Source organism: Sinocyclocheilus anshuiensis, unplaced genomic scaffold (genome assembly GCF_001515605.1).
Source record: "Sinocyclocheilus anshuiensis isolate Anshui unplaced genomic scaffold, SAMN03320099.WGS_v1.1 scaffold260, whole genome shotgun sequence".
In the NCBI taxonomy this organism is placed as follows: Eukaryota; Metazoa; Chordata; class Actinopteri; order Cypriniformes; family Cyprinidae; genus Sinocyclocheilus; species Sinocyclocheilus anshuiensis.
Genome location: NW_015557134.1, coordinates 1,520,032 through 1,530,529, shown reverse-complemented (window position 1 = coordinate 1,530,529; position 10,498 = coordinate 1,520,032).

Genomic DNA, 10,498 nt, shown 5'->3' with positions numbered 1-10,498 from the left:
TTGTTTTGTTTAGTTTCCTTAATGTTTAATTTAAAAGGGGATGTCTGGTGTGAGAGAGTCGGGTGTTTCAGGTGGGAGGGTGGGTTTTGTTTGATATCGGAGAGGAATGGGGACGTTCAGACCACTGACCCCATTTTAGGAGGGCTTCTGTAACAAATTCCAAGCATATCTTGCAGATTCTACAAAAAAATGTTTGACATTGTCCATTAAAAAAGAAAAAAATGAAAGTAAAATGAAATATAAAAAATGTGGGGGGAAAAAAAAACTGGTGTTGTTTCTTTATTTCTTTGTCCGTTTTGATTTGTGTGTTTTTGGGAAATTGGACCGTTTCCAGATTCTTCACCCACTATATTGCATCTGCTTTTAGCGTTTGAGCGGCTGATTGATGGCAGAGTTGTTTTGTGAGACCGGCTTTGTCATTTTCTCTTTATTCATGTTTGTGCTTGTCAAGGTTTCCTAGGATTACGACATTCACGTTTTGAACATTCTGTGCTTGAAGGACAGCGTATTGTTACCTGTCTGAACACGGCCCACTCACACATGCACATGCCATGCGAGGCTGAGATTGAATGATATTTGTGCTTGAGATGAAGAATGCACAGTAAGACGGTGTTATCTAAACCTATTTGAAATAAAATGTAAATATTAAAAGAAAGTTAAACTTGCATGTTGCATTCTCATCTAATTGATATTAAATATGTATAAATCTAAGTTATTTCATTATTTTAGCTACTTCCATGTAATCGGATTAAATGTGGAGTGTTCATGTCGTTTATGTCCTTAACATGAGCTCATCATCTGAAAAGCTCAGTTTCAAGCCCGAAGGTCTTACTGCATGCATGGCGCTTTAGACTCGTTTTTTCAACTTCACACACTCGTGTGAAGGATGTAGCTGAATACAAAATAAAATCACACTTCTGTTTTATTGAAAGGCCTTGAAATGAAGCACGCCCTCAAAATAACATTTGTTGCACCACAGAATATTTCACAAGCGCCTATTTAATGCAATTCTAAACCCTGCTTGTTCCCAACCAGCCTGAAAAATTCCCAGAAATGCTAGGATGAACGGATGAATGTCAGTTTCTTACTAGCCATCAGCACATAGTGTGGAACGTGCATTGAAAGTCCTGCGGGAAAACAAACCACTCACCTCGTTTTAAAAATAGATTTATTAACTGGACATCTAGTTATTACTTATAACCGCTCAACCCAGTTATGATTGCAATTATACACAAGTGTTTAATTAGTATGTTAAAACATAAGCTCTTTTCATGTGAGGGTGAAAACTAACACAGATATGATTGTGTAATTTACATGTACTTAAGAGCCCGTGAAATAACTTTTATTGGATTGCTGAATTAATATTGTCTTATTTGACCTGATTATCTATTTGTTGATGCAGCAATCTTGTCAGGAACAAGTTTTCCAGTTACTCTCTCTGGAGAATAATACAATGTATGAATCATATATTTGATTGGAAATTAGATAAATAAAGGTTCTTTGTTGGTTTCTGTGGTTCCATGATGAATCTTTAACATCTATGGAACCTTTGTAAGGATTTTTTTACACTCTTGAAAACAAAGGTTCCAAAAGCGTTTTCATGATGCGATAGAAGAACCTTTTTTGGTTTTCCAAAGAATCTTTCAGGGAATGGTTCCTACAAGAACCATTTTTTTTTTTAGTGTGAAGAACATTTTAATAAGCTGAAGAACCTACATAATCCACTCTCTCGTGAATGTGCGTACAGCAGTTAGCTAGAGATTACTGTTTATGAAGTTTTAAATATGGATATTTTTCTTACACAAAGCAACGCTTCGCTTCAGAAGGCCTTTTTATGATGGGTGGTTGCACTTTTTGGGGCTTTCAGATCTCGACTCCCATGCACTGCCATTATAAAGCTTGGACAAGCCAGGACATTTTTTAATATAACTCCAGTTGTATTTGTCTGAAAGAATAAGTCGTATACACCTAGGATGGCTTGAGGGTGAGTAAATCATGAGGTAATTTTTATTTTTGGGTGAACTATGCCTTTAAAGTGGACACTTTAAACTCTTGTGGAATGGAAAGGTTCATTGGGTATTAAAGGGTATTCATGGTACCATCAATGCCAATAAAGAACCTTCATTTTCAAAAATGTTTGGTTGAAAACGTTCATTAGATTATTAAAATGTTCTTCACACATGGTGTTGCTGCAAAACCCCTTTTGGAGCCTGTATTTTTTTAAAGAATTTAGTCAAAACTGTACAAGACATGGGTATAAACTACTGTGTTAACTATTGTCCTGGGCAAAAGCCTGTTTTAGCTTGATCTCGTGTGACAGCCTGCGGTTCTTGCAATATATTTGCTTTTAATTTGCATTAAAGGAAAGAATATGTAAATATGACATCATGGTCAAACATTTATATAGAACGTTTTTTTCTCAGACCTTTTCAGCCTTCATTTGAACAGCTGCTAATGTAAAAAAAAAAAAAAAAAAAAAGTTCAGTAAACTAGGTCATTTCTCTTTCACCATTTGCATAGCCTCAGGAGAACGAGATCAACATTGATGTATAGTGATGATGTTGATGGCGTAGCAGCATTAAGATATGAAGCCACATCTTTTACCTTTTGTTCTTTATTACAGAGGCCAATTTGTGATCTAGTTCTCTTAAATGCTCATGAACTCGCAGTAGTGTTTAACTGAAGTGAGTGGAGAGCGCCCTCTTTTTGAACAGTGAGGTGTTGCAGGGTCACATTGGTGGTTTTACAGTGCAGTTAACATCACTTCTCTAGGTGCGTAGGTGGATTGGAGCGGTTATTCAGGCTTGTTGCTGTGATTTGCTTCACAAGCTCATTTTTATAATCTCCTGAAAGCACATTGTCCCTGTAGAGATGCCATTGTACAAACTGCAAACTGGCTTATTTAATGTAAGCCAGTCTCATTTATTATGCTCAGTGAGAAATGAGATTATCTAATCCAATAGATGAAGTATAGTCATCATGTTGAGTATTTAATCTGGGATCATTTATCTGTACCTGTAATAATGCTTTTGTAATCTGATGGCAGCGGATGCTTTTAAAAATCTCTCTTCTATTCATGTGTCCATCATTTTCTCTGTTGTGGAGGCGAGCACGACTCAATTTTTCATCAGTAAATGAAAACTTTTCTCTCTCTCTCTCTCGGTAAGGTGAAGGATGTGGCCATGTAGTGTGGTAGCATTCAATACTGCACTCATCACTTCCCTCAATGTACAGGAAGACGAGTGAAAGAATTCAACCCACATTCAACAGACATCTTGGTGGTGAGCTATCAGAAGAGCTAAATACAAGAACCACATTTCAGGAAGTGAGAGAAGACCTTCCACATGTATATGAGTGTTAGAGAGAGATGAATAAAAACTCTCTCTTAACCAAAGCTACATTGTAGCTGAATTAATACACCTAAATAGGCTGACTGTTTTATTGAATGGCATTAAACTGATACTTGTGTAAAATATAAATGTCTTAGCATGCATTCTGAGAGTGTATAATAACTGCAGGAGATTTGAAATTATTTGCAACTCCGTAAGGATACTTTAAAAAGTTCAAAATTTTGGGGTCACCTAAGACTTTTTGAAAGAAGTCAGTCATGCTCACCAAGGCTTCCTTTATTTGCATACAATACAAATGGTAATATTGTAAAATATTATTACAGTTTAAAATGTTCTCAAATGTAATTTATTCTTGAAGGTAATGCTGAATTTTCAGCATCATTGCTTCAGTCTTCAGTGTCAAATGATCCTTCAGAAAAGTTTATAATATGCTGGTTTGCTGCTCAAGAAACACTTCTTATTATCAATGTTGAAAACCGTTGTGCTGCTTGGTATTTTTGTGAAGAGTGATGAATAGACTGACGATAGACGTTTTTTGTAACGTTATAAACATCTTCACTATCACTTTTTATGAATTGATGGCATCCTTGCTGAATTAAAGCATTAATTAATAATTTATATGTATAATATTATAAAATAGTATATTATTATTATACATTTTTGACTGGCTCTGATTTGTTTTATTTGATATGCATATCAAAGTGTGTGCTTAATAGCAGTAGCCAAACAGTTGGAATCCTGCAACTGCCCATTTTGGCGTAAACGGTTTGCAGAGCATTATTGACCATCCACACACACTGGCTCAGCTACTTTTGGCTGTTCGTTGTCATTTATTTCTCTTTATCTTGGACTGTCTTTATCAAGGCCGTTCTCTAGTTGAGAATCCTTCTGAAAGCTCATCCACCAGTATTGCCGTTTACTTGTGTACCCTATACAAGAGCCAAATTATAAGGCTTGGATTTTTATAAATGCAGCTTGTGCTCTTGAACACAAGGCTCAGCTGTGCTGTATTGTGACTGCTAGAGGGTGTTTGTTAGGCACGACACACAGAACAATAGTTACTTGATACTCTGGCCTTGATTTTTGCTTTTTAAAAAATGTTTCCATTAAAACAGTGTTTTATAAAATTCCATATATGCACAATGATAGTCCCTGACATTTGTATTACTTTTATTTTACTGCACAAATTTTTATTTGTTTTTAAAAAAAATTTAAGGCTTCAGATTGCCCCTTTTGGAGCTTTTTAAAAAAAAAAAAAAATCGGAATGAGATCATCTTTTTGTGTGCAGATTGTGTGGTATCCTTGACATTCAAGCCTGATCTGAGCATTTCATATGCGCATAAGAGAAAAACGTGTGAAGAGCTCCACCTGCTGTCTCACTTTTGGACGTTTTAAAACTGCAGATTGCGCAACTGTGGCCTCCTCACATACCAATAAGCTGTAGTTGGACTGATGTTGGATCTGAGAAACATTTGCATAGATGAGGAAACAGCTGCCTGAACCGTATGGTTAATAGAATATTTGTTCATTTTGACTTAGTGGGATTTTTATGGAGCTTATAATATGAATTTTTAAAAAGGCTATTAAAATAGCAGCTACTTGGCATCCTGTTTAGCTACAGTTGAATCAAATCATGTAGCTATATCTTCAAGGGATGGTTCACTCAAAACAAAAACATATACATTTAATCTACAAGGGATTAATTCTGACCTGATAAAGTAATCCTTGATCAGCATGCCAACCCTGTTTATCCCTCTTGCATTGTGTTCCTCGTACATTCAGGCCGTATAGGAATCCATGCCACAGCAATTGAAAGGATCCAACCAAAGGTGTTCTTTAATTCATTGTTAAGAAACTGTTCACTGACTATAGTTGATTCAACTGAAAGCAAAATCGCAGACAAAAAACACATTTGGAGTTCATCATATTCTAGTGTACTTCAAAGTGACAATTTATTTGTCCACATTCAAAGCAGAAATGCTCCACAACACAACAAAATCAGGTATCACTTTATTTTAAGTTTTCCTTGTTACACAAGTTACATAGGCCTATAGCCTACTTACTATTATAATAACAATACATTATGCATAATTACATGCAACCTTTTCAGCCTTCATTTGAACAGCTGCTAATGTAAAAAAAAAAAAAAAAGTTCAGTAAACTAGGTCATTTCTCTTTCACCATTTGCATAGCCTCAGGAGAACGAGATCAACATTGATGTATAGTGATGATGTTGATGGCGTAGCAGCATTAAGATATGAAGCCACATCTTTTACCTTTTGTTCTTTATTACAGAGGCCAATTTGTGATCTAGTTCTCTTAAATGCTCATGAACTCGCAGTAGTGTTTAACTGAAGTGAGTGGAGAGCGCCCTCTTTTTGAACAGTGAGGTGTTGCAGGGTCACATTGGTGGTTTTACAGTGCAGTTAACATCACTTCTCTAGGTGCGTAGGTGGATTGGAGCGGTTATTCAGGCTTGTTGCTGTGATTTGCTTCACAAGCTCATTTTTATAATCTCCTGAAAGCACATTGTCCCTGTAGAGATGCCATTGTACAAACTGCAAACTGGCTTATTTAATGTAAGCCAGTCTCATTTATTATGCTCAGTGAGAAATGAGATTATCTAATCCAATAGATGAAGTATAGTCATCATGTTGAGTATTTAATCTGGGATCATTTATCTGTACCTGTAATAATGCTTTTGTAATCTGATGGCAGCGGATGCTTTTAAAAATCTCTCTTCTATTCATGTGTCCATCATTTTCTCTGTTGTGGAGGCGAGCACGACTCAATTTTTCATCAGTAAATGAAAACTTTTCTCTCTCTCTCTCTCGGTAAGGTGAAGGATGTGGCCATGTAGTGTGGTAGCATTCAATACTGCACTCATCACTTCCCTCAATGTACAGGAAGACGAGTGAAAGAATTCAACCCACATTCAACAGACATCTTGGTGGTGAGCTATCAGAAGAGCTAAATACAAGAACCACATTTCAGGAAGTGAGAGAAGACCTTCCACATGTATATGAGTGTTAGAGAGAGATGAATAAAAACTCTCTCTTAACCAAAGCTACATTGTAGCTGAATTAATACACCTAAATAGGCTGACTGTTTTATTGAATGGCATTAAACTGATACTTGTGTAAAATATAAATGTCTTAGCATGCATTCTGAGAGTGTATAATAACTGCAGGAGATTTGAAATTATTTGCAACTCCGTAAGGATACTTTAAAAAGTTCAAAATTTTGGGGTCACCTAAGACTTTTTGAAAGAAGTCAGTCATGCTCACCAAGGCTTCCTTTATTTGCATACAATACAAATGGTAATATTGTAAAATATTATTACAGTTTAAAATGTTCTCAAATGTAATTTATTCTTGAAGGTAATGCTGAATTTTCAGCATCATTGCTTCAGTCTTCAGTGTCAAATGATCCTTCAGAAAAGTTTATAATATGCTGGTTTGCTGCTCAAGAAACACTTCTTATTATCAATGTTGAAAACCGTTGTGCTGCTTGGTATTTTTGTGAAGAGTGATGAATAGACTGACGATAGACGTTTTTTGTAACGTTATAAACATCTTCACTATCACTTTTTATGAATTGATGGCATCCTTGCTGAATTAAAGCATTAATTAATAATTTATATGTATAATATTATAAAATAGTATATTATTATTATACATTTTTGACTGGCTCTGATTTGTTTTATTTGATATGCATATCAAAGTGTGTGCTTAATAGCAGTAGCCAAACAGTTGGAATCCTGCAACTGCCCATTTTGGCGTAAACGGTTTGCAGAGCATTATTGACCATCCACACACACTGGCTCAGCTACTTTTGGCTGTTCGTTGTCATTTATTTCTCTTTATCTTGGACTGTCTTTATCAAGGCCGTTCTCTAGTTGAGAATCCTTCTGAAAGCTCATCCACCAGTATTGCCGTTTACTTGTGTACCCTATACAAGAGCCAAATTATAAGGCTTGGATTTTTATAAATGCAGCTTGTGCTCTTGAACACAAGGCTCAGCTGTGCTGTATTGTGACTGCTAGAGGGTGTTTGTTAGGCACGACACACAGAACAATAGTTACTTGATACTCTGGCCTTGATTTTTGCTTTTTAAAAAATGTTTCCATTAAAACAGTGTTTTATAAAATTCCATATATGCACAATGATAGTCCCTGACATTTGTATTACTTTTATTTTACTGCACAAATTTTTATTTGTTTTTAAAAAAAATTTAAGGCTTCAGATTGCCCCTTTTGGAGCTTTTTAAAAAAAAAAAAAAATCGGAATGAGATCATCTTTTTGTGTGCAGATTGTGTGGTATCCTTGACATTCAAGCCTGATCTGAGCATTTCATATGCGCATAAGAGAAAAACGTGTGAAGAGCTCCACCTGCTGTCTCACTTTTGGACGTTTTAAAACTGCAGATTGCGCAACTGTGGCCTCCTCACATACCAATAAGCTGTAGTTGGACTGATGTTGGATCTGAGAAACATTTGCATAGATGAGGAAACAGCTGCCTGAACCGTATGGTTAATAGAATATTTGTTCATTTTGACTTAGTGGGATTTTTATGGAGCTTATAATATGAATTTTTAAAAAGGCTATTAAAATAGCAGCTACTTGGCATCCTGTTTAGCTACAGTTGAATCAAATCATGTAGCTATATCTTCAAGGGATGGTTCACTCAAAACAAAAACATATACATTTAATCTACAAGGGATTAATTCTGACCTGATAAAGTAATCCTTGATCAGCATGCCAACCCTGTTTATCCCTCTTGCATTGTGTTCCTCGTACATTCAGGCCGTATAGGAATCCATGCCACAGCAATTGAAAGGATCCAACCAAAGGTGTTCTTTAATTCATTGTTAAGAAACTGTTCACTGACTATAGTTGATTCAACTGAAAGCAAAATCGCAGACAAAAAACACATTTGGAGTTCATCATATTCTAGTGTACTTCAAAGTGACAATTTATTTGTCCACATTCAAAGCAGAAATGCTCCACAACACAACAAAATCAGGTATCACTTTATTTTAAGTTTTCCTTGTTACACAAGTTACATAGGCCTATAGCCTACTTACTATTATAATAACAATACATTATGCATAATTACATGCAAGTAACCCTAATCCTAACCCTACCCATATAGTAAGTAGGCTACATGTAGTTCATTAATATGCCTATTACTCAGTACTTACAGTAAATGTATAATTACACTGTTACGAGGGCACCTTAAAATCAAGTGTAACCCAAAATCACAGTGAATGTAGACATATTTTGTGTTTAATGACAACATGAAATTAATATGATATTTTACTGTCTCAGCTTGTCCCTCAGCCAGCACTTGTCCCTGTGCAGTGTACTCACATGTAGGCTACTACTTCTGCGTTAGCTGGATGGACGTACAGTAGCTGGAGCACACGGCATGGAGTGGTCACATCTCCCTGCAGTACGTCAGGAACACACGGTACTACATAAATAATTAACTTCGCAAACTCAGCATTTGCGTTGTTTCTGTTTGGCTCAATACTCTGCAGTTGTGGATGGAAATTCTGTCATCCTTTACTCACTCTCATGTCGTGTGACTGACTTTACGGTCGATACGATAGCCAGAGAATGCGGCAGGGCTGGGGACCGGGCGCTGCGGGAGCTTGTCCTGCTAAACGCGGCTCTACTCGTGGGTTGAAACGCCTCAACCTGTGCGGTACTAGCAACATAATCCTAAAAAACAGGTCACAAGCATCATTGCTTACTTATAACCGCATAGCAGTTTCTTCTAATCGAGTAGGCCTAAACGCAGGCCTGAGGCAGAATCTTAATGTATTCTTCCCACAGTTTAAACCAAAAATGCCGCTAATTAGTGAAAGCATAAAAAGTAACTTAGTTCAAGGTTTGCATTAGTCTTCCGTTTTTCCCTCAAAAACACTAGCCTAGTCGGAGTCATGAATTCGATGAAGAAGTGTCACAAGCAACTTCTAGGCTAACTTGGATTTAAATAAGTATTTAAATAGTTCCCTGAAATTGCTTTAAAAAGTGGACGTCGTTGCATAATTCTTAAATTGTTTAACTTTCAAAATCAATATATGACTAATTGTTTCGACGATTCAGTCGATTTGGTTGATCAACTTCAATTAGCCCAAACTTGACTATCTTTTCAGCCACAAGAGAGCGCTGTTCTCAAGTCACTCACTGTACACTTTGCCGAAGTTCATATTCATTTAGCCCGAGTCAGACCATGTTGTGTCCAAGTGATTAAATACGAGCCTAAGTGAGGCAGGCACACACAAAAAAATGATTAAGTAGGCTGTAAGAGGAAAAGAAGTTCAAATAAATTACAATAATGAGAAAAGACATTAGCCGCTGATATTAGGCTACTGTGGAACTAGTCGCTTGGCATTACTGTGGAACTGCTGTTTTTCCAGGACTTCTTTCTCATGGGTGACTGTAGAGGAAGGGCATGTGAAGGAAATAGATACTTGGTTCTGGACAAATAAGAGTCACTGTTAGTTACTGTTGTCATGACTGCATAACAGTGCCCTCCTGTTGATGGTTTTCAGCCACATTATATTCAGTGAATAACTTGGACTGTATTCAAGTATTCTAAGTAAGAATACAATCAGTACTGTATGTGCAAACGGGAAGTTAGTGAGAGGTGATCCTTCCTTCTATTGAATGAATGAACAGTACAACTTAAGATTCTTTTAATGTAGTTTTGCTTTGAGTATAAATCACTGGGAGGGTTCTCAAAGTATTCCAGTGTCAGATGTTACACTACTGCTGCTGTACTGAAGCCCAATGAGTGCTATACCATAAAAGACCTTAGTAGGCCTTCTTAGAGCCCAGGGAATGTTCCCAGCTGTTCCCCTTGACGACAGTCCCACACAACTTGAATAAAAATAGCTTCATGTGTTCTGTTTCCTCAGAAATGTTGAGTAGCAGCGTAAGAGCCCTTATTTACTAGTGAAATACATATTTATAGTAGACCTTTCCCATCATTTAAAGGACTGTAATGGCTTGTGGGAACTAAATATAAACACTGATTGCGGAATTACACTAGCTGGCAAAAGTACAGTCTGTTTCTTAACTGATTTTTTTAGAAGGGATAGGCTTTTGTGTGTGTGTGTGTGTGTGTGTGTGTGTGT